The sequence below is a fragment of the Eretmochelys imbricata genome, chromosome 6 (assembly GCF_965152235.1).
Source record: "Eretmochelys imbricata isolate rEreImb1 chromosome 6, rEreImb1.hap1, whole genome shotgun sequence".
NCBI lineage: Eukaryota > Metazoa > Chordata > Testudines > Cheloniidae > Eretmochelys > Eretmochelys imbricata.
Window position 1 is genome coordinate 98,384,007 of NC_135577.1, and position 27,330 is coordinate 98,411,336.

Consider the following 27,330-nt stretch of genomic DNA (forward strand, 5'->3'; position numbering starts at 1 on the left):
TAATTATACCGTACAACTGCTAGTGTGGATACACTTATACCAATATATCAATATCCTATACAAGAATAAGCTATAGTAGCATAAGCACACTTATACTGGTTTAACTGCATATACAGTGGGGATTTGTTCCATCAAAATATGCTCAATTCTAACGTGCTAAGAAACACTTGTAAATAATTTCTGCTACACTACAGTAGGTCCTATTCCTTATTTAGCATTAAATGCTAATAGTGGTAATCTAGTAGTGGGTTTTTTAATTTGTTTTAATGTTTTCCCAAAAGCAAATAACTATGCAGAAGACCCTAGAAAAATGAAAGCACAGTCTCAATGCCTGCTTCTTAGGTGTGAGACAGAAACTGTATTTCTAGCAGCAGCCAGTTAATATACAGCAAATTCTGTCCAAGTAGAAAAAGAGAAAAATAACTGAAACAAACAGCAAACATATTATAAACAGAAACAAAAGCAATGCAGGCAAATGTTCAATGACATATCTGTTACTAACACTCTAAAAAGCGAAGTGAAAGGAGAATGGAATCGTTTTCTAGTTCCAGGAGCAATATTAGCATTGGAATCAGGCTGATCTAAAATGGACTACAGTGATGACTATAGTCTCAACAATGAAAATAAGATTTACAGCATTGGGCTTCATCATATTGTTCTTTATTTATATAAGCATCAGTAATCTTTCAAATCCAAACATTTATTCAATGCAATGGATCAGAATGGATTTCTGCCCATTTGCTTTATGTGCATAGCAGGGGAAGGAGGAGGAATTTTACCAAAACCTGGGTTTCCCAAAATATTTGGACAGGATTTTGTGTCACATAATGGCAGGTTTGAAAGCTGAGAGGAATGACTGGAAAAAGTTGTATCTTTAGCTATCCTGGTCAATGCCACTCCTACTATAATAATTGCAACTCTTGTAGTCTTGCTTTGCATTAGCAAACTGAGCCCCTACTAGGAAGTTTATGTATTTTTTTTCTCTATATATCTCTCTCCCTGTCTACCTAATATAATGGCTGCATGAGAAGCTTTCTGTCCTTCATGGATGGAAAGTGAAATTGTGTGGGAAACAGGTACCTGTAGTACTGCTTCTACTAAAAGGAAGCACCTGCCGCCGGTCAGCCACAGGTTGGATCTACACCACTTTTCATGATATTTCATGTAATCATTGTATGTTTCTTATTCATGCTTGAGTGAGGAATCTAGACATTTGTTAATAGAGTATTTTGATAACCAACATCCTAACAATGTTAAGTGGTACAAAGATTCCTAAATTGAATGAGATTTTTCAAACCTAAAATGGAGCTAATATACTAAAATGGAATCCTACAAACTAGAGGGGACACTTCATTTTCTGACAGTGCAATATGTGTAATCTACCTTTGTGCATTGCAGAGAATACATAGATTTCTTGTGTCTCCTGTGGGTGACAATGTGGAATTGTAAGTATTTTTTGCAAATTTTCATGTTTCTGTATAATGAATGGTGTGATGCAATGAAAATGGCAGGTGTTTAGACTCACGTCATTTCAAGTTGCAGTAGTGATTATTATTATTGTTGCTATAATAATAATAATTATTATTTTTGGAATATTTTATATTACTCCATTCATGTGCATTAGGCCTTTGTATACCAATGTAAACCGCATCAAAATCACTTTGATTGTGTTAAAGTTAATAAAATGTATCTGTTCATATATTATTCAATATGTAGTGATATGCATTTGTCTGAACTTTGTTTATATAATATAATTTTAAAGAAAAGAAATTCCTTCTTGAAACTACTTCTTTCAGAATCTCCCAACACAGGACCCATAATATAGATATTGGGCCAGATTCACTGGTATGTCCTATAAAACTGTGCAACAAAATATTATAAATGTGTTTAATCTGATGACCAAATTAGCCTCTGTTTTCATCTCTTCTAATGTCTTTCTTCAGTGATAATGAGCTTGAGGCCTAACATATGTGACAGCTATAAACACTGTCCCCTGCGAAGGTCATCCTACAATATTCAACTGAAAAGGATGGCAAGACGGTGGGGACTATATACTGTATTTATATCCTTGTTTGGATGGTCATTGGATCAGGCATGGGAGCACAGCTCTTGCTATAGAGCCAAGTGAGGAAAGTCTGCAAAATTAGGAAGATTTAGGGCTATCCAAATATTTTGCTGTTTTCAGCAGAATTTAAATTTTTGTTTGAAAGAAATATGTACCTAATTTTCTAGCTGAAATGATCCTTTGAAATATGAACTGGCATTGATGTCTTTTTTGGAGAGGCTGAATCTACATACCAAGAAAGGAGTGAAATTTCCCGCATTCATCTTAATGGGCTGTTAACTTTAAAGCCTAATTAAGATCACTTAAATGTCAACATTGACAGGTTTTTCACTGCTGAGCATTGTACTGGATGCATGCAGATAACTTGCTTATTCAGTGTGGCTGGGTATACACCAACAGTCACAACATGGCATTCCTTTGAAAGGATGTGCTACAGGAATAAGGGCTCATCAAGAGTTGTCACTTTGGATGGGCTATCACCAGCAGGAGAGTGAATTTGTGTGGGGGGTGTGGAGGGTGAGAAAACCTGGATTTGTGCTGGAAATGGCCTAACCTGATGATCACTTTAGATAAGCTATTACCAGCAGGACAGTGGGGTGGGAGGAGGTATTGTTTCATATTCTCTGTGTATATATAAAGTCTGCTGCAGTTTCCACGGTATGCATCCGATGAAGTGAGCTGTAGCTCACGAAAGCTTATGCTCAAATAAATTGGTTAGTCTCTAAGGTGCCACAAGTACTCCTTTTCTTTTTGCAAATACAGACTAACACGGCTGTTACTCTGAAACTAATCTTATGATACGATCCATTAACAACATGGTTGTTAGGTGCCATCAGCACTACATATTTTTACCATGATGTAACTGGCTCTGGGGGAAACAGTGTAACTGGGGCTCCGATTCATTTTGTTTTGTTTAGTATCAATGGCCCTTTGACTGCAAGTTCTGAATACGCCCATGGGCATTCATTCTTTTGATTTAATTAAAATAGTTGCTACTACCTTTGAAATGAAGGGTTTGTCTTTACAGTGTCATCTGCTAATTGGTAAGTAGCCATGGAAGCCCCATGTCAGCAGACATTTAAAACTCGACTGAACAGAACTCTACAGAATATACTACAGAGAACAATTTTGCATTGGAAGGGGAGTGGACAAAATGACCTAAAAGGTCTTTGTCCCCCTGCAAATTTTAGAGTGGTAGCCGTGTTAGTCTGTATCAGCAAAAAGAACGAGGAGTACTTTATGTGTTTATGTGGCCATCGCTTATTAGCACTGTAACACTTATTAGCACTGTAATACTACTTACTGCTATACTTATCTACTACTACACTTACCTACATGCCTCCAGCTTTCATCCAAACCACATCACACGATCCATTGTCTACAGCCAAGATCTAAGATACAACTGCATTTGCTCCAATCCCTCAGACAGAGACAAACACCTACAGGATCTCTATCAAGCATTCTTAAAACTACAATACCCACCTGCTGAAGTGAAGAAACAGATTAACAGAGCCAGAAGAGTACTCAGAAATCACCTACGATGGGACAGGCCCAACAAAGAAAGTAACAGAACACCACTAGCCATCACCTTCAGCCCCCAACTAAAACCTCTCCAGCGCATCATCAAGGATCGTCAACCTATCCTGAAGGACGATCCCTCACTCTCACAGATCTTGGGAGACAGGCCAGTCCTTGCTTACAGACAGCCCCCCAACCTGAAGCAAATACTCACCAGCAACCACACACCACACAACAGAACCACTAACCCAGGAACCTGTCCTTGCAACAAAGCCCGTTGCCAACTGTGTCCACATATCTATTCAAGGGACACCATCATAGGGCCTAATCACATCAGCCACATCACCAGGGGCTCGTTCACCTGCACATCTACCAATGTGATATATGCCATCATGTGCCAGCAATGCCCCTCTGCCATGTACATTGGCCAAACCGGACAGTCTCTACGTAAAAGAATAAATGGACACAAATAAGACATCAAGAATTATAACATTAAAAAACTGTTGGAGAACAGTTCAATCTCGCTGGTCACTCGATTACGGACCTAAAAGTCGCAATATTACAACAAAAAAACTTCAAAAACAGACTCCAATGAGAGACTGCTGAATTGGAATTAATTTGCCAACTGGACATGATTAAATTAGGCTTGAATAAAGACTGGGAGTGGATGAGTCATTACACAAACTAAAAACTATTTCCCCATGCTATTTTCCCCTTACTGTTACTCATACCTTCTTGTCAACTGTTTGAAATGGGCCATCCTGATTATCACTACAAAAGTTTTTTTTTCTCCTGCTGACAATAGCCCACCTGAATTGATGAGTCTCATTAGAGTTGGTATGGCAACCCCCAGTTTTTTCATGTTCTCTGTATATATATATCTCCCTACTGTATTTTCCACTGCATGCATCTGATGAAGTGGGTTTTAGCCCATGAAAGCTTGTGCCCTAATAAATTTGTTAGTCTCTACGGTGCCACAAGTACTCCTCATTCTTTTTATAAAATTTTAGAGACAATATGTGCTAAAAAGTGCAGAAAAGTATCAAAAAGTGCAGTTCCTTGGAAACAGAACTGAAAAATTGAGGTCAAAGTGACTGAAATGATCAGATGATTAAGTTGGACTACATTTAAATGCTGGAGGCCATTTTAATTATTTTTCATGCTACATTTATGGAGGATTAAATGTTGGCACTGATGCTTGTCTTGTAAATTATAAGTTGGTCTCAATGAACCCATTCCTTTGTTGAGCGTGTACAATATTTATCAAAAAGGAGTGAGCAGAGCTAACAGGTTGATGACATTTTTGAAAGCATCAGAACACTTTTGCAGAGGGTATGACATCATCACTAAGGAAAGCTGACAGTGTTTGAGTTAAGCCTCTGAATGCCAGAAAGAAACCCAAACTTGAAATTTCCAGGTGACAGCTTTGGAAACACAGGTCCAAATACTTCTCATGCTGTGCCACCTGGAGCCAAGAAAAACTGGGACACAACAAAGGCACTTTTCATGCTATCTCTACTGATCCAGAGTAAGAACCATTCAGACTCACAGGCCATCCAAAATACTGTAGATAGCATGTTAAAGGCATGCCATATATTTGGCTAAATTCACCTATCCACCAGCTGAACTGAATTTCTTTTATGCTTATCTGTACTTGTTTTGTACTTTTTATAGCCTCAATTAATTTGTTAAATTTATTGGGTTCATAAAACTGAAAGCAAATCTATGTTAAAGTATATGACACACATTAAAAATGGGCAAACATCTGAAATGTATTAAAAAGTGCAGTGTAAGCCCAAATGTGACAGCTGTGACGGATCACTGTTGATGCTTTTGCAGTAGAACTTTGAACAGCTCCAGTAACTGGGACTTACCCCAGTGTGGTTGTATTTAAGAAAACAAACAAACAATCCTCCTCCATGCCCTCCATTTACTTTGATGGCAGGGGCAGAGGGCCACTAAGATTTGGCAGAGAGGAGTTATATAGAAGCAGGAATACATCCAAATATTCAGACTCTATTCCAATGGTAATATTTCCCTAAATTAATAGCTTTCCAAATGAAAATGAACTCTTTGTTCAAGTACAACAGCAGACAGCTGATTGAAAACGTGAATGTTTAAAGTACTGGCTGGCTAAGGTTCGACTGCCTTGCTTACCCAAGCACTGATTATTTTTTCACCCTTCTCCTCTCACTTGGTACTTCTTTCACATGCATTATAGTGAGATGTTATAGGCTCAGATTCAAGGATGCTGACAAAGTAGTTGTGTGTATATATATGTATTACCTTATAAGGTTTTAAATGCTACCACTGAATTAAATATATATTTCAAGTACACTCAACTATTGCAATGTATATTTAAAGCCTACTTGAACATATTATGTTTTCTGTGGTATTATTTTAAACCTTTAGGTGTACTGACTAAACTACATTTTTCATAATAGATCAGCCAAGTGTGGCCCTGGCATCTAAGTCAAAACTCATGGTTACACATTTTCCAAACTTAACCATTTTCTAATTTCCATAGAAACAGTCACTTAAGATGCATTATCAGCATGAAGTACAAATATTATATTGATGCATAAATAAGGGGGAAAGGAATATTGAAACTTCTGGACTTTTTTTTTCTCTAATGTGAGAAGAAGAAATTATAAGACTAAAGGCTTCCATGTTTGTAATGTAAAATGACATTTTAGTACCCTTTATCAAAATATTGGTTTCTGTAAATCAATATTGTATTTCTCTTTACATATTTTATTACTCTAACTCTAGATATATCTTTTTACTTACCTCTTTCCTACTCAATTTAATTAGTTGCTGCAGTATTTATGGTACAGCGTTATCAATCCAATACTGGTAATTGCATAATCTGTAAAATAATATGACATGTTTTCAGAGCAGTAAAATTAACTGCTGTAAAATGAATACATTTGTGTGTGAGTGATCTTGAATTCACTGTCAGCCGGCTATTCCCTACTTTGTTTCTTTACTCCTGCTGCATATATATATATATTTCAAATAAACTGATTTGTTTTTCCTTATAGAAAGCAGTCCTTCTGAAAGATAAAAATACATGATACTGAAGAGAAGCCTGGTTCTCTTTTGAGTGATATGATTAATCTAAATGATGCATTGTTTATTGAAACATCACAGGGGATGATCTGAGGCAAAAGTATATGTAAATAAATAGGTGGCTCACTCGATGACATGTTCCAACATACTGTTTCCCTAACGTAAACTTTCACATTTCTTTTTTAAATTGTATAAACATTATTACTGACAGCTTTTCCTTCCCGCTGGAGGACTATTTGCATGTGCTTGCATGCACACATACATGTATCTAATCATCCCTAATCTAATCTATCTATCTAGTCTTTTAGGTTATTTTTATCCACTGACATTCAGAAATCATGATGATTTGCTTGATATAAATACCTAGATAAATATTCATCTTTAGAAGCCCCAGCATGGATGGTGCTAGACAAATAGTAATAATTAATAGAGTTATAATTAATTGCAGTTAACAAGCCAGATCCTCCGTTGGTGTAAACCTGCACAGCTCCATTGGCTTCAGTAGAACTATACCAGTTTGCAGCAGCTGAGAATCTGGCACATAAATATTAAAAATAATGCATGAAATAATATTGTAAAATGCAGTCAAACTTGTATTTAATTTAAATTGATTTGCACATTTTAGTGATGACTAGATCTATAATGTCATCTTTTTGAATAATCTTGTTCTTTTCTGTATGAGTTTATTTAGCATTTGGCATGGCTATTAATGACTTCTTATTAGTCAATCAATGTTGCTTTGCAGCTTATTAACACATATGAGCAAACAATTATTTAGATCCATACCTGTCCCAAGGTAAATTATTGCTGAATGTTTTTTCCCATTACTACAAAGGTTAAAAAGAAATATGTCAGGGTAGTTTTGTCCTGGAGACTCATTTCTGCTTGAAACTGAATTAACAGTTTTGATAAGAAAGCAAACACCCTTCACACTAGGCATTAGTTTGAGTGTGATCTGTCAATTGTTTTGGTACTTTTTTCCATTCTAAGAAGTAAAATACTGAGAATCCAATTGCCTTTGCTGACCGTTTTCGACTGTGTTCAGGATTTTAATATGGGTCTGAATATTACTTCGTATACCGGTCACGAGTCCATTATTTGAAATTCCACTTTTTGGTCTCCTTGGATTTGTGGCTTCAAATGTGTAGGTAGGGAGTGGAGTGTGGTGTAACAGAGAGAACAAAATAATTGGAATCAGGCCTCTTTGCTTTTATTACTTTGCACTGGCTGAGTTACTTTGTAGCCTTGGGTGAATCACCGAAGCTCTCTGCGCCAAAGGGAATAGATCTGCACTGCAGTCAAAACACCCGTGGCTGGCCCATGTCAGCTAACTCAGGCTCAAGGGGCTCAGGCTACAGGGCTGTTTAACTGTGGCGCAGATATTCAGGCTGGGCTGCAGCCTGGGCTCTGGCACCCTCCCCCCCTTGTGGGGTCCCAAAGCCGAGGCTGCAGCCTGAGCCTGAACTCCTACGCTGCAATTACAGTCTCATGACACGAGCCCTGCGAGCCCATGTCAGCTGACCTGTAATAGGTTGGCTTGCCCATGGGCCGGAGAGCGTGGGGCTAAACCAGCCCTGCTTACAAGTTGAGCCCCACGTGACAGGAATCAGGTGATTCCAATGCAAAAGGCAGCAAGAAGCTGCAGGGAGCGGGTGGTTGAGAGTGTAGCCAGGATTGCCAAAGATAGGAGGCCTAGCAGTATGCTAAAGACGCTCAGGAGACTGTGTGGAGCATGGACTGGGGAAGATGACCTAGCTGAGACAGTACCTCAGGGAGGGGTTGTGCTGCTTAAGGGTGGGTGGAAGATTTGTTTTTTCTGGAACTTTGTGAATAAAGAAACCCAACTCCCAGAAGAGTTATGAATGTGTGAGAGACTGTGGGGGGCTTGTTTAAGGAGCCCCAAAGAAGGGGAAAACAGAGATAGGACACAGCAGAGTGACCACTGTCCAGGAGAGGGCTCTTGGGTGGCAGCCAACCCTATTATATCATTCCTTTGATTGGAGGCGGTTCAGAGTTTAACATGAAAAGAGGCATAGAAAAGCTGCCATATGAAGAGATATTGAAAATATTTGGATTGTTTATTTTAGTGAGGAGTAGAATAAGAGGGGACAGGATAAAAGTATGCAAAATAATTAATGGTACTGAGAATTTGGATCAAGAAATTCTGTTCTCCCTGTCATATTAGAAAAACGGGGACAGTCAATTACATTGAAAGGTGGTAAATTCAAAATTGATAAAAATAAAATGCATTTTTGGCACAACACATAATTAGGTGGAACACATTGCCAAAATATGCCAGTTGAGTCAAGAACTTAGCAAGATTTAAAGAGTTTGGCCATTTTTGTGGATAACAAGAATATCCAAAGTTATCATAAAAAGAAAAGGAGTACTTGTGGCACCTTAGAGACTAACCAATTTATTTGAGCATGAGCTTTCGTGAGCTACAGCTCACTTCATCGGATGCATACCGTGGAAACTGCAGCAGACTTTATATACACACAGAGAATATGAAACAATACCTCCTCCCACCCCACTGTCCTGCTGGTAATAGCTTATCTAAAGTGATCATCAAGTTGGGCCATTTCCAGCACAAATCCAGGTTTTCTCACCCTCCACCCCCCCACACAAATTCACTCTCCTGCTGGTGATAGCCCATCCAAAGTGACAACTCTCTACACAATGTGCATGATAATCAAGTTGGGCCATTTCCAGCACAAATCCAGGTTTTCTCACCCTCCACCCCCCCACACAAATTCACTCTCCTGCTGGTAATAGCCCATCCAAAGTGACAACTCTCTACACAATGTGCATGATAATCAAGTTGGGCCATTTCCTGCACAAATCCAGGTTCTCTCACCCCCTCACCCCCCTCCCAAAAACCACACACACAAACTCACTATCCTGCTGGTAATAGCTCATCCAAAGTGACCACTCTCCCTACAATGTGCATGATAATCAAGGTGGGCCATTTCCAGCACAAATTCAGGTTTTCTCACCCCCCCACCCCCAGACACACACAAACTCACTCTCCTGCTGGTAATAGCTCATCCAAAGTGACCACTCTCCCTACAATGTGCATGGTAATCAAGGTGGGCCATGTCCAGCACAAATCCAGGTTCTCTCACCCCCCCCCACCCCCATACACACACAAACTCACTCTCCAGCTCATCCAAACTGACCACTCTCCAAGTTTAAATCCAAGTAGCCACCTTGACATCTGCGTGAACATTTCTGTCTGCTGTCAGACTTTCCAAGAATGGATTAAGGCCAGTATATGGTCTGAATATAGACTTCATAGCATTAATGACTGAAGAAAATTAATTCATTGCTATTCTATATAAAGGACATATGCTGTTAATCAGGGAACTAACTTTTTTATATTTCCATCATGTACTGGAATCCCGAATGTTGACTCCTTTAGTTAATGAACTGTTTAAAACAATACTTCACAAGCTGGAAGTTGATAGTCTATTTCTAGATGGCTCTGGTTAGATCGTATGTAGAGTGCTTCATTCAGTTTTGGCCATTACAAACAAACGAGAGGGAATTTAGAGAATAGCAGCAAATAGTAGTAAGATGAATGGAATTGCTCAGCATAGTTAAGGCTGGTTATTTGTCATGAACAAAAAATACAATTTTAACTGAAAGAAATAACAGAAGCTCAAAGCATCAATATTTTCAAATATAGTAAGTATTCTTTGTTAATTAAAAAAATCATTCAAATAAAATCCTTAAAGCACATAGATTATTGACAGAATTCTTATAAAAAGGATATTGTAGTTTGTTTTGATAAAACAGATTCTACCCTCCTAACTGGCATGTTTTTTATAGATCTCTAAATACATCTTTATATATAATCTGCAGAAGCATTATTTGACAGTCACACTTAGAAAACAATGCTATATTGGTTACCAGTGGTTCCTATTTGGAAGCTTATCTTTGCAGCCATAAGCGTTAGAGGCTTTTTTAAATAAAAATTTAGGCTCTGGAGCCCAATTCAGCCTGCCTAATTGACTCCATAACACCAATTAAGCATCTACCTAACTTAAAGCATGTGAGTAATCCCACTGGACTGAATATCAGGAGAATCTTCCTTCATGGTGACGTCTATTAGGTTGGAAGTAATCATCCAGGAAAAGTGGCAGAAACTTCATCACTTGAAGCATTTAAAAAAGGAATGGGCAAAGCACTACATATTATCCTTGAAAAGATCACTCCTGCCTGCAGCCCCAATACTGCAGAGAACTATGCAGGCTGGCCTCTGTGGTCCTACAAACGGGCTCTGCATGGGTGCAAGAGTCTGCTTATGCAGTTCTGTGGGCCATATTGGGACATTACAGGCCACAGTGGTAGATGCTATAGGAACACCCGAGACATTAGATGGATGGGTACATTAGAAAGAAAATGGACTCAATTACACTATACTGAATGTATGTACAGACATCATGGCCACCAGCAAGATAGAAAATCAGGATCTTTGGCCCAGAAACACATGCCTCTGTCAATGCAGCTGAAGAAGAATCTCTTTGACTCATCGGTAGTATTGTGAATTACAAATGCTGACACTTAGGTACCTATTTACCTGATTTGCAGAAATAATCATGTATTTAGATCAGGTTTCAGAGTAGCAGCCCTGTTAGTCTGTATCCGCAAAAAGAAAAGGAGGACTTGTGGCACCTTAGAGACTAACAAATTTATTTGAGCATAAACTTTTGTGGGCTACAGCCGACTTCATCGGATGCATGCAGTGGAAAATACAGTAGGATGATTTTATATACACAGAGAACATGAAATAATGGGTGTTACCATATACACTGTAACAAGAGTGATCAGGTAAGGTGAGCTATTACCAGCAGGAGAGAAAAAAACCCTTTTGTAGTGATAATCAAGAAGGGCCATTTCTAGCAGTTGACAAGAATGTGTGAGGAACAGTGGGGTGGGGGGCGGGGGAATAAAAATGGGGAAATAGTTTTACTTTGTGTAATGGCACATCCACTCCCAGTCTTTATTCAAGCCTAATTTAATCATGTCCAGTTTGCAAATTAATTCCAATTCAGCAATCTCTCATTGGAGTCTGTTTCTGAAGTTTTTTTGTTGTAATATTGCAACTTTTAGGTCTGTAATCGAGTGACCAGAGACATTGAAGTGTTCTACGACTGGTTTTTGAATGTTATAATTCTTGACGTCTGATTTGTGTCCATTTATTCTTTTACGTAGAGACTGTCCGGTTTGGCCAATGTACATGGCACTGCTGGCACATGATGGCATATATCACATTGGTAGATGTGCAGGTGAACGAGCCTCTGATAGTGTGGTTGATGTGAGTAGGCCCGATGATAGTGTCCCCTGAATAGATATGTGGACACAGTTGGCAACGGGCTTTGTTGCAAGGCTAGGTTCCTGGGTTAGTGTTTTTATTGTGTGGTGTGTAGATCAGTGGTTCTCAACCTTTCCGGACTACTGTACGCCGTTCAGGAGTCCGATTTGACTTGTGTACTCCAAGTTTCACCTCACTTAAAAACTTTAGCTTTCTGCCCTGGGCCCAGGCAAGTCTGATGCTGGCGCTGGTGGCCCCATTAAAACAAAATCACAGTTTGAGAAGCACTGATATAGTATATAGAAGAGTCTAAGCAAGTCTTTATGTATATGAAATTTTAGTTTGTACTGACTTCACTAGTGCTTTTTATGTAGCCTGTTGTAAAACTAGGCAAATATCTAAATGAGTTGATGTACCCTCTGGAAGACCTCTGTGTATCCCCAGGGGTACATGTACCCTTGGTTGAGAACCACTGATTGAGATTAAAAATACCTAGAGTGTCCAGCTAGTATCAGGGCCCCATTGTGCTAGGTACTGTGCAAACGCACGGTAAGAGACAGTCTTTGCCCAGAAGACTTTACAATCTATGGACCCAGGTCTGCATTGTTTTGCACCTGGTCAGACCCCAAACCCACCTGGAGCCCCACTGACTTCCATGGGGTTTCATGTTGCGTGCAGGGTTCAGTTAATATGTTCTACACTGTGGGGTGAGGGCCTAAGTAGACAAAACAGCAACATGGTTGAAGGAAAAGAAATACCATTTGCACTCACAAAATTATGCTCACAGTTGACAGTGAGCACAAAATTCTAGGTAATAATTAAAAAAAAAAGGTCATTACAGGCCTTGCCTCTTCCTCCCACTCCCAACCCCACCCCCCCTCCCTGTGAAAACAGGACTGGACCCCTATCACATACATGCTAGTAAGTCTTTCCTGTCTCCAACTTCTAGGATTCTATGATACAAAGAAAACAGCTTTTCCATTCTGCATCTGTTTGTGACCTTGTACTATCATCTTTATCCAGATTTCACTGTCAGGGAAAAATAGAATCCACATTTCCACTTTTCACTAGCCTTGCAGCAATAATCTCCCCAAACAAGTTTAATAGAAATTAAAGTATGCTATAAGTGCTCCCCTTATTGCAAATACCTATTTGAACGAAAGTGCTCCTACCTTGCTAAAGGTGTCACTTGAAAGGAGGTCAGAGCTACAGGGGTTGTTTCATGGTCGATGACAAGAAAATCAATACAGTAAAAAATAAATAGAACTACAAAGCCATTAGATAGTTTCCTCTCCCCCAGTCTCATGCAATTTTTAAATGCATTCTGCTAATGCTCTTCCATGAGTAAAATGTTTGTACTTGGGTTGCTACAGTGCACCTTAACCTTCATCCTTTGCATGTCATAAATTTCCAGCTCAGTCATTCCTCATTAACGAAGATCTGTGTGCATTCAATAGGTAATTGACAACATGTGAGATCCAGGAAGGTCACATAGTATATCAGCCCCTAAAAGAGAAGCTGCCCTCCCCATGTGGAGAAAATAAACGAGTTTTAAGCATGAATGTATTTGCTATTGTTTCCTTTCAGTGAGTTGAGTCACACACACACATACATATATATTTACATACACACACTTCTATCCAGGTTGCACAGAAAAAAAACAAGGTAAAAGATGAATCACTGATACTCACTCTAAAGTAGAAAGTCAGTTCTCTCAAAGATAGATATGAATAATAGGAATCCACAATTGTCCTCTCCCCATGACATGGCTCCTGGATGCTTTATCATTTGTTCTAAAAAATGAGATTACTTGAAATATTTCAGAAACTTGCTGACAGATTGAAAAATGTTAATCCTAACAATAAACTCTAAGGGTCAATCACTCCATTTCAATGAGAGAAATAAACACGTTAGCCAGTGCTGACAGTGATGGAGAAGAAGAAAGGTGGATCCATCCTGCTCACCTGAAGCTATCCAGAGCAGCAGTTAAGATACAATCAAACAAATGGAAAATCCTGACAATTCTTCTGTTGACTTTTGCCCTTCTCTAAGCACCCAAAACTCCCATTGAAGTCGACAACACTGATGGGCGTCAGCAATTCTTAGGATCCGTCCCCTAACACAGAAAGAATAACAAGATACTGGATCACTTTGTTAAGTTACATGATGAAGCCTTCACCCAAAACTAAAAATGAGCCTTTTTTTGTGGTGGGAAAATGTTCTAGTGACTTTTTTCTGTTACTTCTATCATTGCATAACTTGGTATGTTGGGAATCTATCTGGCACTGGAAGAGCCAAGTTTTCTTATGAGACTGCCACCTGTATTTTGCAGACTCAACCAATTTATGGGGCCCGATCCTGCCAGGTTCTGTGCACTCTCAACTGCCATTTATGTCAGCAAGGTTTAAGGATGCTTAGTACCTGGAAGGATGAGGGCCAAGGTTCTGAAAACCATCTGAATTTTTTAACATATAGAGTAACCAAGGGCCCCATCCAGTGAGATTATGAGCACCTCCTGCAGGTTCCGAGTGCCACTTCTTATGGAATTTAGTGCCAGTTGAGGACAGGCAGTAACTATGTCATAATAAGGGGGGTGGGAAGAGGCAAATCTTTTGACATTTTTCTATCCCTACTATATAGGTATTGTTGGAAGGAGGCAACGATATCTGCATAAGGCATGACATCTCCATTGAATCTTGTAACAGCTGTGAAAAGGGTGCCATATGCCTTGGCCCACATGGCTTCATTGGGCCAAATCCTCAGCTGGTGTAAATTTCACTGGGGCTTTTCTGATTTATGCCAGCTGAAGATGTAGCCCACTCCCTTGGAATCTGCACTGCTGATCTATTCCCTTGCATTATAACGGCATCCTTCACTGGTGGGATAGGGGATCAAGTGCACAGCTACATTGGAGCAGCCATAGACTGGTCCACCACAATCTGTTACAGCTAACCCTTCAGTGTTCTGTCTTGCTGCTCATAAATAAATTACTGAGAACTCATGGAACTCTGGGTGGTAGATTTTTCTAAACCTTACATTGCCCCATAGCTCCATTAAAACATGTCCTCATCCCACCTTTAAGTAGAACCAGTTTTGGGCCTTTGATTTTTCGTATCATTGTTGCAACTGTAGCATTGGCTATTTCACAGAGAACATTTATCACAAGGTTTTGATAACCACTGTGTCATGGAGACTCACAGTTAGCAAACCTCATTATAATTTTTGAAATGTTTATATTTTAATGAAAAAAAAGTTTTGCACAATGACATAGTGATACTTGAAAATATTTCAGAAATTATGAAGCTTTGTATATTTTCCACCATGAAAGGCACCATTTAATCTGTTCTGCAGAGAGACAGGAGAGTTCAAAATTACCTTCATGACATTAAAGCCTCAGTGGGGTCTTTATTTGGTGTGTAATAGGAAGCAGTGTATCAGTGTTATTCCAGAGCCTTCTGAAATTAGTCTACTGTACTCTTACTAACAGGGAGAAAAATAATTTTGTGAAGAACTAATCTGATTGATGCGTTTCCTTTCATATCTTAAATACAGATAGTTAAGTCAGAATTTCAAGTAAATAAATAAGTAAAATAATTATATATACTTTATTGTATTCTAGTCAGGGCTTAGCATGATAACAAGAGATGCTATTTTATGTAGTAAGAATTATTAACTAACTTGTTATTTAAGTGAATTTAGCATTGTTGGAAGGTGATAGACTGAAAGCCCTGGAGATTACAGTCCTCCCTTTATCCACCAGACAAGAGATGACTAAGGAGATATGATACAGACTATTAAGGGGGGCTATGATAGAGGTGTATAAAATCATGTGGAGAAAGTAAATAAGGAAGTGTTATTTATTCCTTCTCATAACACAAGAACTAGGGGTCACCAAATGAAAGCAGTAGGTAGCAGATTTAAAACAAACAAAAGGAAGTATTTTTTTCACACAACGCACAGTCAACCTATGTAACTCCTTGCCAGAGGATGTTGTGAAGGCCAACACTATAATAGGATTCAAAACAGAACTAGATAAACTCATGGAGGATAGGTCCATCAATGGCTATTAGCCAGGATGGACAAGGATGGTGTCCCTAGTCTCTGTTTGCCAGAAGCTGGGAGTGGGCAACAGGGGGTGGATCACTTGATGATTACCTATTAATTCTCTCTGGGGCACCTGACATTGGATATTGTGCTAGATGGACCTCGGGTCTGACCCAGTATGACAATGCTTATGTGCTTATGTTCACCAAAAGGTGCAAAGGATGTCAGTGAAGACTTCTCAGTCCATCTCACGTGTGTGCTGCAACTGCGAGCAGGGGAAATGGCTTCTAAAAATGAGAAGGGTATGACTCACATGGTCCCCTAAATCTTCACCCTGTAAGGTGGGGCACTACAGTGATAAGTGAAGGCACAGGCACTGACTTTTATTTTCCCCTGAGGGTGCTCCACCCTCCCACTCAGCCCCAGGCTCTGCCCCGCCCCTTCCCCTGAGGCCCCACCCTCACTCTGCCTCTTCCTGCCTCTGCTCCACCTCCTCCTCTGAGGCCTCCAACCCTCCTGCCACTTGCTGCTCTCTGCTCTTCCCTGAGCACCTTCCACCAGCTGCTGAACAGCTGATCACTGGCCCTGCCAAACAGCTGTGCCTGGTGGGTGCTGAGCACCCACTTTTTTCCATGGGTGCTTGAGCCCTGAAGCACCCATGGAGTCAGCGTCTATTAATTATTAAAACCTAGATGGATGATGATGAGACTGCTAAAAAGGGTCCTAGTTTTGATGTTTACTTGTTTGGGGAACTGTGGTGAGGATTTTTTTGTTGTTGTAGAGCTAAGAACTGGTCTGCAACCACCAGCTCATTTCCCTTGGGCCATTTAATAGCTACCATTTTGTCAGCCACTACCAGATTCACCTTGATTTTAACAGGTGACCTAGACATAAAAAACGTCCTTCTTTTGCTTTTATTACTGTACAGGGGGCCATTCCACTCCACCATTGGGCTTTACAGTTAAAATTGATTCATCAGAATTGCCTTAGACTGATAAAGCCAAACTAATCCCCATGACAAAGAGGTAAAATTTCAATTTTGATTTAAAATTAGAGAGAGTAACAATCAAAACAACATAACAATAACAATGGAAAGATTTTTGCACATTTCATATGTTGAATAGGGGAGTAGAAAGAGTGACCAATGATAAGAAATTCTAGGTGATCATTGTGTGGAAAGAATGCATTCTCCTCAGAAAATGTTAGCAATTTCTCTTTTTTTAGAGGAGGGTTTATTTTTTTGTTGTTTTTTCCAATGTAAAAAATAGATGAAAGCACAAACAGTTTTTATTTTCAACAATACCATTGGAGTCTAATGTTAAACCCAGTAGGTGGGAAGATCTCACAGGGATTTCAAAAGAAACTATTTATTTGTGAGCTCTAAATGTGTTTTTTAAAGTCAATTTTTCTAACCGTATCCTCATCAGGGTACCATCTTTGGAGCCATGTTACATGCTTTAGAGAGGATATTTATAATTAACTTTGATGTCTTTAGGCACCCACCTGAGAAGTTTCCAAGTGTGAAAACAAGAAAGTGTAGCATACTTCTCTGTAGAAACAGACTAAGCCTTCTTTCTTTTTGAGAATAGCTAAAAATCTGACACAGAGTAAAATCAAAAAACCTTCTTAAGAAAATTACCCATAATGAGTTATATACCTGTTGATTGGAGCTGAGGTTGGGACTATCTCCCTCTACATCCACTACCCAACCACTCTCCTTTTATTCACCTCTTTCCTTTAAACACATTTTTCTGTGTCAATCTGCTCCATTAGGAAAGGCATATATATAAAAAAAGACCACATTCAGACACCCTCTGTACTTTACTCCATAAGGAGTCCCATTACAATCTATGGAGAAAGGTATTTCTCAAAGTGTGTAAGGGTAATAGAGTTTGGCCCACAAATAAAAGGACTGCCCTACTTTGGGATTACTATTACAGATACATGATTTTGCTTGTATCTGTAACTGGGCATTTACTGTGCACACGTAACTAAAAATCTGCCCTTACCTTTTACTTCAAAGGCCAAATTCTGCAGTTCTTTCATATCTCAGTCAAAACTCCTATTGATTTCAGGAGGAGTTTTGATCAAGTAAAGTCTGCAGGATTTGGCCTTTGGAATACAAATTCCAGAGGAGAAGGATTGTATCTTCCTCTGTATTTTGTGCATCACTGGAGCATCTCAACAAATAAATAGTAATTAATAAAATGCAACAGCAAAAACTGAGAATCAGCTTTATTGTGATTTATTGTTTATTTTTGTGCATGAGTTTGTGAATATAGCATTAATGGAAGGTGGCTTATTGCACTTCCATAGAGTAGAGCTGCAGAATGGTACACATGGGCAGCAATGATGCAATTTCCCCCCAGAAGACTTCCATGACAAGCATGACTGAATGCTGTCCTGGAGGGACAGCATCTCTGGGAAGGAGAAGGAAGTATCAGTTCTCATTTCCCTCCAGTTCCCTTCTCTTCTCACTTTGCCCACAAGGGTGCTTTTTAAATTTTCTTTAAACATATTCAGCAAAAGGCATAAATGAACAATAAAACAATCCGATTTTGTTAAAGAGTGAGAATCTGTGCTGTGACTCAGAGGGGAGGTCTACACTTTGAAACTGATGATGGAGAACACAAATAAGTAGTGGTCCAGCTCCAACACTGCTGAAGTTAGTAGGTCATAGAACATCAGGCTGCAAATTTTTTTTCTTAATATAAAATATTTTTCTTAATATAAAACGGTATTCTCAGTCTCTGGAGGATTTGGAGGATGGGCAAAAGAAGTAAAACATGGCAGAGGCAATATTCTCCTGGCGTGAAATGGGATGCAGAGACCCTGCACAGACCCTCTGCTGCCCCATTGAAGCCCTATGCAGGGCCATAGAGAGGAGCTGAAGGTAAACCAGTCATGAATAAAGGGATCTCTGCACCTTCTGCACACCATGAAAGAGAGTCCCACACTGGCACTGAATAGACTCGTGCCAAGCAGCTAGGGATAGAGTAGGAGAACAGCCACTGAATTAATGACTAAGCAGATCTAATTACCTTGAATTACCTTCATGGGTCGTACAAAGGTGCAACAAGGACTTACTATTCCATCATTTAGACTGGAATGGAACCCACAATGCCTTGAGGTACAGCCACACCACAGCCTGCCCCTGTGTTGGGGGCAGATATCATCCCTCCTAAGCCCCTCGTAAGCACAGCTGCGTAAAGTGTGAATACCAGTGTTTATGTATAGTGCATTAATTTAATCTATAAGGAACATATATTATAAAGGCCACCATGGAACCAGAAACATTTGCAATTAGAAATTTGCTTTTACTGTCATGTGAGCCAGTTCTACAGTTCTACAGTTCTACAATCACTGAGAGCAAAGAAATCAGTTCATCTCAGCGCTGACAATGACTCACTGTGGGTGTGACTACATTGCAGGTCGGAGATTGCTTCCCAGCATAGATAGACAAACACATGCTAACTCTGTTTGAGCTAGTGTGCTAAAAATAACAGCATGGCTTCAGCAGCATTGGCAATGGCTAGGGCTAGTCACCTGAGTACATATCCGGAGGTAGGACAGGTTTGTATTTATGCAGCTAGCCTGAGCCACCACCCTTGCCAGGATAGCCACACTGATAGTTTTAGTTCACTGGCCCCAGCAGAACTAGAATGTGTCTGTCCACCTATGCTTGGAAGCAATCTATCTCCTGCAATGTAGACATACTCTGTAAGACATACTCTACTCGAGCAAGTCATTTGTGGCCAGATTTTCAAAAGTAGCCTACAATTTTAGGTGCTTTAACTTTTAGCTGTGCATCTTCTGAGACCTGGGGTGAAATCCTGGCCCCATTGAAGTCAGTACGGGTTTTTTCCCCTAAGAATTTATTTCTAGAGGTGTTGACGAGAGAGAGAGAGAGTCCTCCCGCCCCCCATCACCATTGACTTCACCTGAAAATGTGGGTACCCAGTATCTCTGGAAATCAGATCCTTCTCCCTAAGAAAAATGTTAACATCTTTTTCCATGAACATTTTTGTAGTCTGGTAAAGAGCTGAAAACACAAACAGGTTTGGTTTACAGTGATACCACTAGAGTCTCAAGTTAAACTCAGTTGTTGGGAAGACCCCACGCAGATTTCAAAAGACACTGCATACTTGTGAGTTGAAAACATGCTTTTTAAAAAGACGTGCTTTTAACTGAGTGCTCATCAGGATACCAGCCTTTGGAGTCAACTATTATGGATAATTTATAACTACCTTTATTTTATAACTAACATTGATATTTGAGCAGTTTCTGAAGGTATGGTGGGGCAGAAACCCTCCTCCCCCATTCCTTCCTTCCTTCCCTCTCTCTCTCTCACACTCACACACACCCATATTCATACATTTCTTTCTTCCTACAAACACACACATGTGTGTCAAGAAAGGGTTAAAGAACTTTCATAGTCGCGATCAGCCTCAACCTGTGTCTTACCAGCTTGGGGCAGGCCCTAAAAAGGGAGGAACTCAGGTCAGTTGTGGTGTTCTGAAACAGAGTTAGAATTCAGCATGAGTAGAATGTGGTAGTGGGCCATGGGCTAAAGACTGGCTTGAGGGCACTGTTAGCCTGAGTCCTCAAAGAAAAGAAGATGGGCTGGTTTGTTTCTTTTGTTGAAAGTCTTGGCCTTTAGATGTGAAGAAGAGTGGGAGCTGAGACTTCCTGTGGCGTCTGAAAGACTGAAAGGCCTGGTCCCGTGTAGAATTATTTTTCTTTGTGTTCGCCTGTGTCATACCTTTTATACCCTTCCACCTGGAAGAGAGTGGACTTGTTAAGAGGTATAGTTGGAGGGCTATACCCCATACCCAGAGCTGCTGTTGCCTACAGAATATCTGAAGTGAGTGAAATACTGCCTTAACCTCAAGGGGGTGGCATTGTGACATAACTTTTGAAAGAGGGCTATAGCAAAGATGACATACTTTGCTGTAACTATCCAGAATTAAGGACCACTCTTTGAAAATCTGGATGATGATAATTATTTTATTTTGGTGTCTAATTTTATGCACCTAAGTTTGAAAATGTTAACTACTTAGTTTTAGGGCTGGATTACGATAAACCTTCGTGTATGTGTGTTCAGGGAGTAGAGTGTAATAAAATACTTCTTTTTAGCCCATGCATCAGCCTATCATAATAGCAAACCCTAAACTCCAGGGACTGTGTCGTTGGGGGTACTTCTGGTTCCATGCTAGCCTACAGATGCCCCATTGGGAGAGAGCAGACTGATGCAGCCTGTGCCGTCCTGTATTTTCCAGGTAACTTGAGAAGAGATTGTCAATATACTGTGGCAATTCTGTATGGTGCCCCCCTCTCAACCACTCAGGCTAGTTGCTAAATGTTACCATTTGCTCCTAAATTCCTGGCTGCTCTGGTATCTGTATGTCAATTTTTCCTGCTTTGCAACTTAAGAAAGGGGCTCAGTGGTACAATGAGTTGATATAATACCTAGATCTCAGGAGGTGAAAGGCTATGGGTCACAAGTGGAAATGAGTTTAGTGATCTCAGCATATAATAGCCATGTCTCTCTACCTGATGAAACTGCCAATCATTGTGACATAATTCAGAGCTGCTGTTTGCAGTCTGCTTAAAGAAGCATGGTATTGGAATAAAAAAAGCACATTGCAGGATGGGTTCCAGAGGCATTGGCAAAGATGTGTGATCTTGGATTACAGCTGCCTGCACTATGTCTCACTTAATCACTGACACCAGTACTATGGTTGAAAGGCATTTTAGTCCACAGGCTGCACTGTCATAGAATCTGTGGAGAGGCAGCATGGCCTAATGCATAGAGTTTGGGACTAGGAATCCTAAATCCTATTCTGGGTTTGTAACTGGCCTGTGTCTGTCTGACCTTGGAAAACTCACCTCACTTCTCTGTCTCTCTGTTTTTTTTTCCCCCTTTGTCTTTTGTCTGTACAGACTACAAGACTGTTTCTTACTATGTGTCTGTGTGCACAGTGCAACAGGGCCCTGGTCTCAGTTAGCACCTTGAGATGCTACTAGAACCCAAGTAATAAGAGGAAAAATCTGAATCTCCTGAAGCCACATACATCAGCTCTTTATTAAGTCTCAGCAAAATGTTAATAAGCAAAAATCCACCAAAATATTATTTACTGTGGCATCTGGCAGTGTGACATAAACATTACTTTAGCTTAAACTTCCCACAAGATAGACAGTAGAAACAGGCCTCTTCTCCCACCTGCCATGTTACCTTTATGAAACCTAAAGATAACTTAGTGATGGCTCATGCTCACATATATGCTGTGCCAGAACAAATGCATTCAGTGTGCACTCTGAAAGTCAGTCAGTGCTGGCTGTGACTTGCCACGGTAGGGGAGTAAGTTCCATGATTTTGACTATCAGTTAAAAACATCCTACACACACCTATGGTCCTGCTTTTCACAGGTCACAGAAACCCTCAGCTCTATTGAAGTCCAGTAGGGTTTGCAATTGCTCACCACTTGTAAAAATCAGGCTGGTAAGGATTGCTATTAAATGAGTTTTGTCTGTCTTCCGCCATTGTAGTGGTGCACAGGGAGAGATATAGTCTCTAAGTGTAAGTCTGCACTGCAGTCTGAGGGGTGATTTCATACACAAGCCAGCACAGCTAAAAGTAGCAGTGTAGATGTGGCAGCATGGGCTAACAATCCCAGTACATACTCAGGGCATGCCTACACTACTGCTGAGAGCAAGCCTTCCAGCCCAGATAGGCAGACTCATTGTAGTGGGGCTCGAGCTAATGTGCTAAAAATAACAGTGTGGATGTTATGGCAGAGGGTGGAAGCTTGGGTTAGCTTCCCAAGCTTGGACCAACCTAACCCCCTGGATGCAACCTCAGGTGGCTAGTCTGAGCCTCTGCCAGTGTCACAACATCCCCACTGCTATCTTTAGCATGCTAGCTCAAGCCCCGCTAATGTGAGCCCAGGCAGACAGACTCATGTTAGCGGGCCTTGAGCCCTGATATGCTTGTGCATCTTTAGATAAGATGCACATGCATAAAATGCAGATATCCACAGGTGAATTTTGTGGATTCCGGATTGGATGCAGATACACATTTGTACACATTATCATCACACATAACAGACCATAGCTGCACAGGATATTTTTAAACAAAAATATAACCTGACAGCACAAAGTCAGTGGCAGATGGCGAGTTGCGGGGGAAGAGGGCATCTTCACCTTAGAATCATAGAATATCAGGATTGGAAGTCATCTAGTCCAACCCCCTGCTCAAAGCAGGACCAATCCCCAATTAAATCATCCCAGCCAGGGGCTTTGTCAAGCCTGACCTTAAAAATATCTAAGAAAGGAGATTCCACCACCTCCCTAGGTAACGCATTCCAGTGTTTCACCACCCTCCTAGTGAAAAAGTTTTTCCTAATATCCAACCTATACCTCCCCCACTGCAATCTGAGACCATTACTTCTCGTTCTGTCATCTGCGACTACTGAGAACAGTCTAGATCCATCCTCTTTGGAACCCCCTGCAGGTAGTTGAAAGCAGCTATCAAATCTCCCCTCATTCTTCTCTTCCGCAGACTAACAATCCCAGTTCCCTCAGCCTCTCCTCATAAATCATGTATTCCAGGCCCCTAATCATTTTTGTTGCCCTCTGCTGGACGTTTTCCAATTTTTCCATATCCTTCTTGTAGTGTGGGGCCCAAAACTGGACACAGTACTCCAGATGAGGCCTCACCAATGTCGAATAGAGGGGAATGATCATGTCCCTCGATCTACTGGCAGTGCCCCTACTTATACATCCCAAAATGCCATTGGCCTTCTCGGCAACAAGGGCACACTGTTGACTCATATCCAGCTTCTCGTCCACTGTAACCCCTAGGTCCTTTTCTGCAGAACTGCTGCTTAGCCATTCGGTCCCTAGTCTGTAGCGGTGCATTGGATTCTTCCGTCCTAAGTGCAGGACTCTGAGCTTGTCTTTGTTGAACCTCATCAGATTTCTTTTGGCCCAATCCTCTAATTTGTCTAGGTTCCTCTGTATCTTATCCCTACCCTCCAGCATATCTACCTCTCCTCCCAATTTAGTGTCATCTGCATACTTACTGAGGGTGCAATCCACACCATCCTCCAGATCATTAATGAAGATATTGAACAAAACCGGCCCCAGGACCGACCCTTGGGGCAATCCACTTGATACCGGCTACCAACTAGACATGGGGCCATTGATTACTATCCGTTGAGCCCGACAATCTAGCCAGCTTTCTATACACCTTATAGTCCATTCATCCAGCCCATACTTCCTTAACTTGCTGGCAAGAATACTGTGAGAAACAGTGTCAAAAGCTTTGCTAAAGTCAAGGAACAACATGTCCACTGCTTTCCCCTCATCCACAGAGCCAGTTATCTCGTCATAGAAGGCAATTAGATTAGTCAGGCATGACTTGCCCTTGGTGAATCCATGCTGACTGTTCCTGATCACTTTCCTCTCCTCTGAGTGCTTCAGAATTGATTCCTTGAGGACCTGCTCCATGATTTTTCCAGGGACTGAGGTGAGGCTGACTGGCCTGTAGTTCCCAGGGTCCTCCATCTTACCTTTTTTTAAAGATGGGCACTACATTAGCCTTTTTCCAGTCATCCGTGACTTCCCCCGATCGATATGAGTTTTCAAAGATAATGGCCAATGGCTCTGCAATCACATCCGCCAACTCCTTTAGCACTCTCGGATGCAGTGCATCCGGCCCCATGGGCCTGTGCTCGTCCAGCTTTTCTAAATAGTCCCGAACCACTACTTTCTCCACAGAGGGCTGGTCACCTCCTCCCCATGCTGTGCTGCCCAGTGCAGTAGTCTGGGAGCTGACCTTATTTGTGAAGACTGAGGCAAAAAAAAAGCATTGAGTACATTAGCTTTTTCCACATCCTCTGTCACTAGGTTGCCTCTCTCATTCAGTAAGGATCCTTGACTTTCCTTGACTTTCTTCTTGTTGTTAACATACCTGAAGAAACCCTTCTTGTTCCTCTTAACATCTCTTGCTAGCTGTAACTCCAGATGTGATTTGGCCTTCCTGATTTCACTCCTGCATGCCCGAGCAATATTTTTATACTCTTCCCTGGTCATTTGTCCAATTTTCCACTTCTTGTAAGCTTCTTTTTTGTCTTTAAGATCAGCAAGGATTTCACTGTTAAGCCAAGCTGGTCGCCTGCCATATTTACTATTCTTTCTACACATCAGGATGGTTTGTCCCTGTAACCTCAATAAGGATTCTTTAAAATACAGCCAGCTCTCCTGGACTCCTTTCCCCCTCATGTTATTCTCTCAGGGGATCCTGGCCATCCGTTCCCTGAGGGAGTCAAAGTCTGCTTTTCTGAAGTCCAGGGTCCAGATTCTGCTGCTCTCCTTTCTTCCCTGTGTCAGGATCCTGAACTCGACCATCTCATGGTCACTGCCTCCCAGGTTCCCATCCACTTTTGCTTCCCCTACTAATTTCTTCCCGGTTTGTGAGCAGCAGGTCAAGAAGAGCTCTGCCCCTAGTTGGTTCCTCCAGCCCTTGCATCAGGAAATTGTCCCCTACACTTTCCAAAAACTTCCTGGATTGTCTGTGCACAGCTGTATTGCTCTCCCAGCAGATATCAGGGTGATTGAAGTCTCCCATGAGAACCAGGTCCTGCGATCTTGTAACTTCCGTTAGTTGCTGGAAGAAAGCCTCGTCCACCTCATCTCCCTGGTCCGGTGGTCTATAGCAGACTCCCACCACGACATCACCCTTGTTGCTCACACTTGTAAACTTAATCCAGAGACTCTCAGGTTTTTCTGCAGTTTCATACTTGAGCTCTGAGCAGTCATACTGATCTCTTACATACAGTGCAACTCCCCCACCTTTTCTGCCCTGCCTGTCCTTCCTGAATAGTTTATATCCATCCATGACAGTCATGTGAATTATCCCACCAAGTCTCTGTTATGCCAATCACATATATAATTCCTTGACTGTGCCAGGACTTCCAGTTCTCCCTGTTTGTTTCCCAGGCTTCTTGCATTTGTGTATAGGCACCTGAGATAACTTGCAGTTTGTCCTGCTTTCTCAGTCTGAGGCAGGAGTCCTCCCCTCTCGCGCTCTCCTGCTCGTGCTTCCTCCCAGTATCCCATGTCCCCACTTACCTCAGGGCTTTGGTTGCCTTCCCCCGGTGAACCTAGTTTAAAGCCCTCCTCACTAGGTTAGCCAGCCTGCTTGCGAAGATGCTCTTCCCTCTCTTCGTTAGGTGGAGCCTGTCTCTGGCTAGAACTCCTCCTTCTTGGAACACCATCTCATGGTCAAAGAATCCAAAGCCTTCTCTCCGACACCACCTGCGTAGCCATTCGCTGACTTCCACAATTTGACGGTCTGTACCCAGGCCTTTTCCTTCCACGGGGAGGATGGACGAGAACACCACTTGCACCTCAAACTCCTTTATCCTTCTTCCCAGAGCCACGTAGTCCACAGTGATCCGCTCAAGGTCATTCTTGGCAGTATCATTGGTGCTCACATGGAGAAGCAGGAAGGGGTAGGGATCCGAGGGCTTGATGAGTCTTGGCAGTCTATCCATCACATCATGAATCCTAGCTTCTGGCAAGCAGCAGACTTCTTGGTTTTCCCGGTTGGGGTGGCAGATAGATGACTCAGTCCCCCTGAGGAGAGAGTCCCTGACCACCACCACCCGCCTCCTTCTCTTGGGATCGGTGGTCGTGGAACCCCCATCCCTAGGACAGTGCATCTCATGCCTCCCAATCGGCGGAGTCTCCTTCTGTTCCCTTCCCTCAGATGTATCATCTAGTCTACTCTCCGTATTAGTACCTGTGGAGAGAAAATGAAAATGGTTGCTTTCCTCTATCTTGCTGGTACATGGACGCTCCCCTTTCTTCTTCTGGAGGTCACATGCTGCCAAATTTCTTCACCATCCTCCTGTCCCTGCTGCACAGCCTGCTCTGAATCTTCAGAACACTGTGTCCATAGAAGCATATCCTCAGTGTCCTTCAGTAGCCTATGGACATCTTGCAAAGAAACAAATTGTTAATGTTGTGGATATCTGTATCTGCTGATGTGGCTATCTCTAGATATCCATGGATTTGCAGGGCTCTACACCAGGGGCCAGACTGAGGCTCTGAGGTAGCCACCACCCTCTGGAGCCCAGATGGGGAGAACTGCGCTGGCAGCTGTGCAGAGCTGTGGCAGAACTTCCACCTGCCTTGGGGGCCCGAGCAGCCCCTGGCCCATGTCCCAAACCCCCACCCAGGGCAGGTGGAGGAACCCAGGCTCCCCACAGCTACCAGCGTGGCTCTCCCTGTCTGGGCTCTGTCTGGG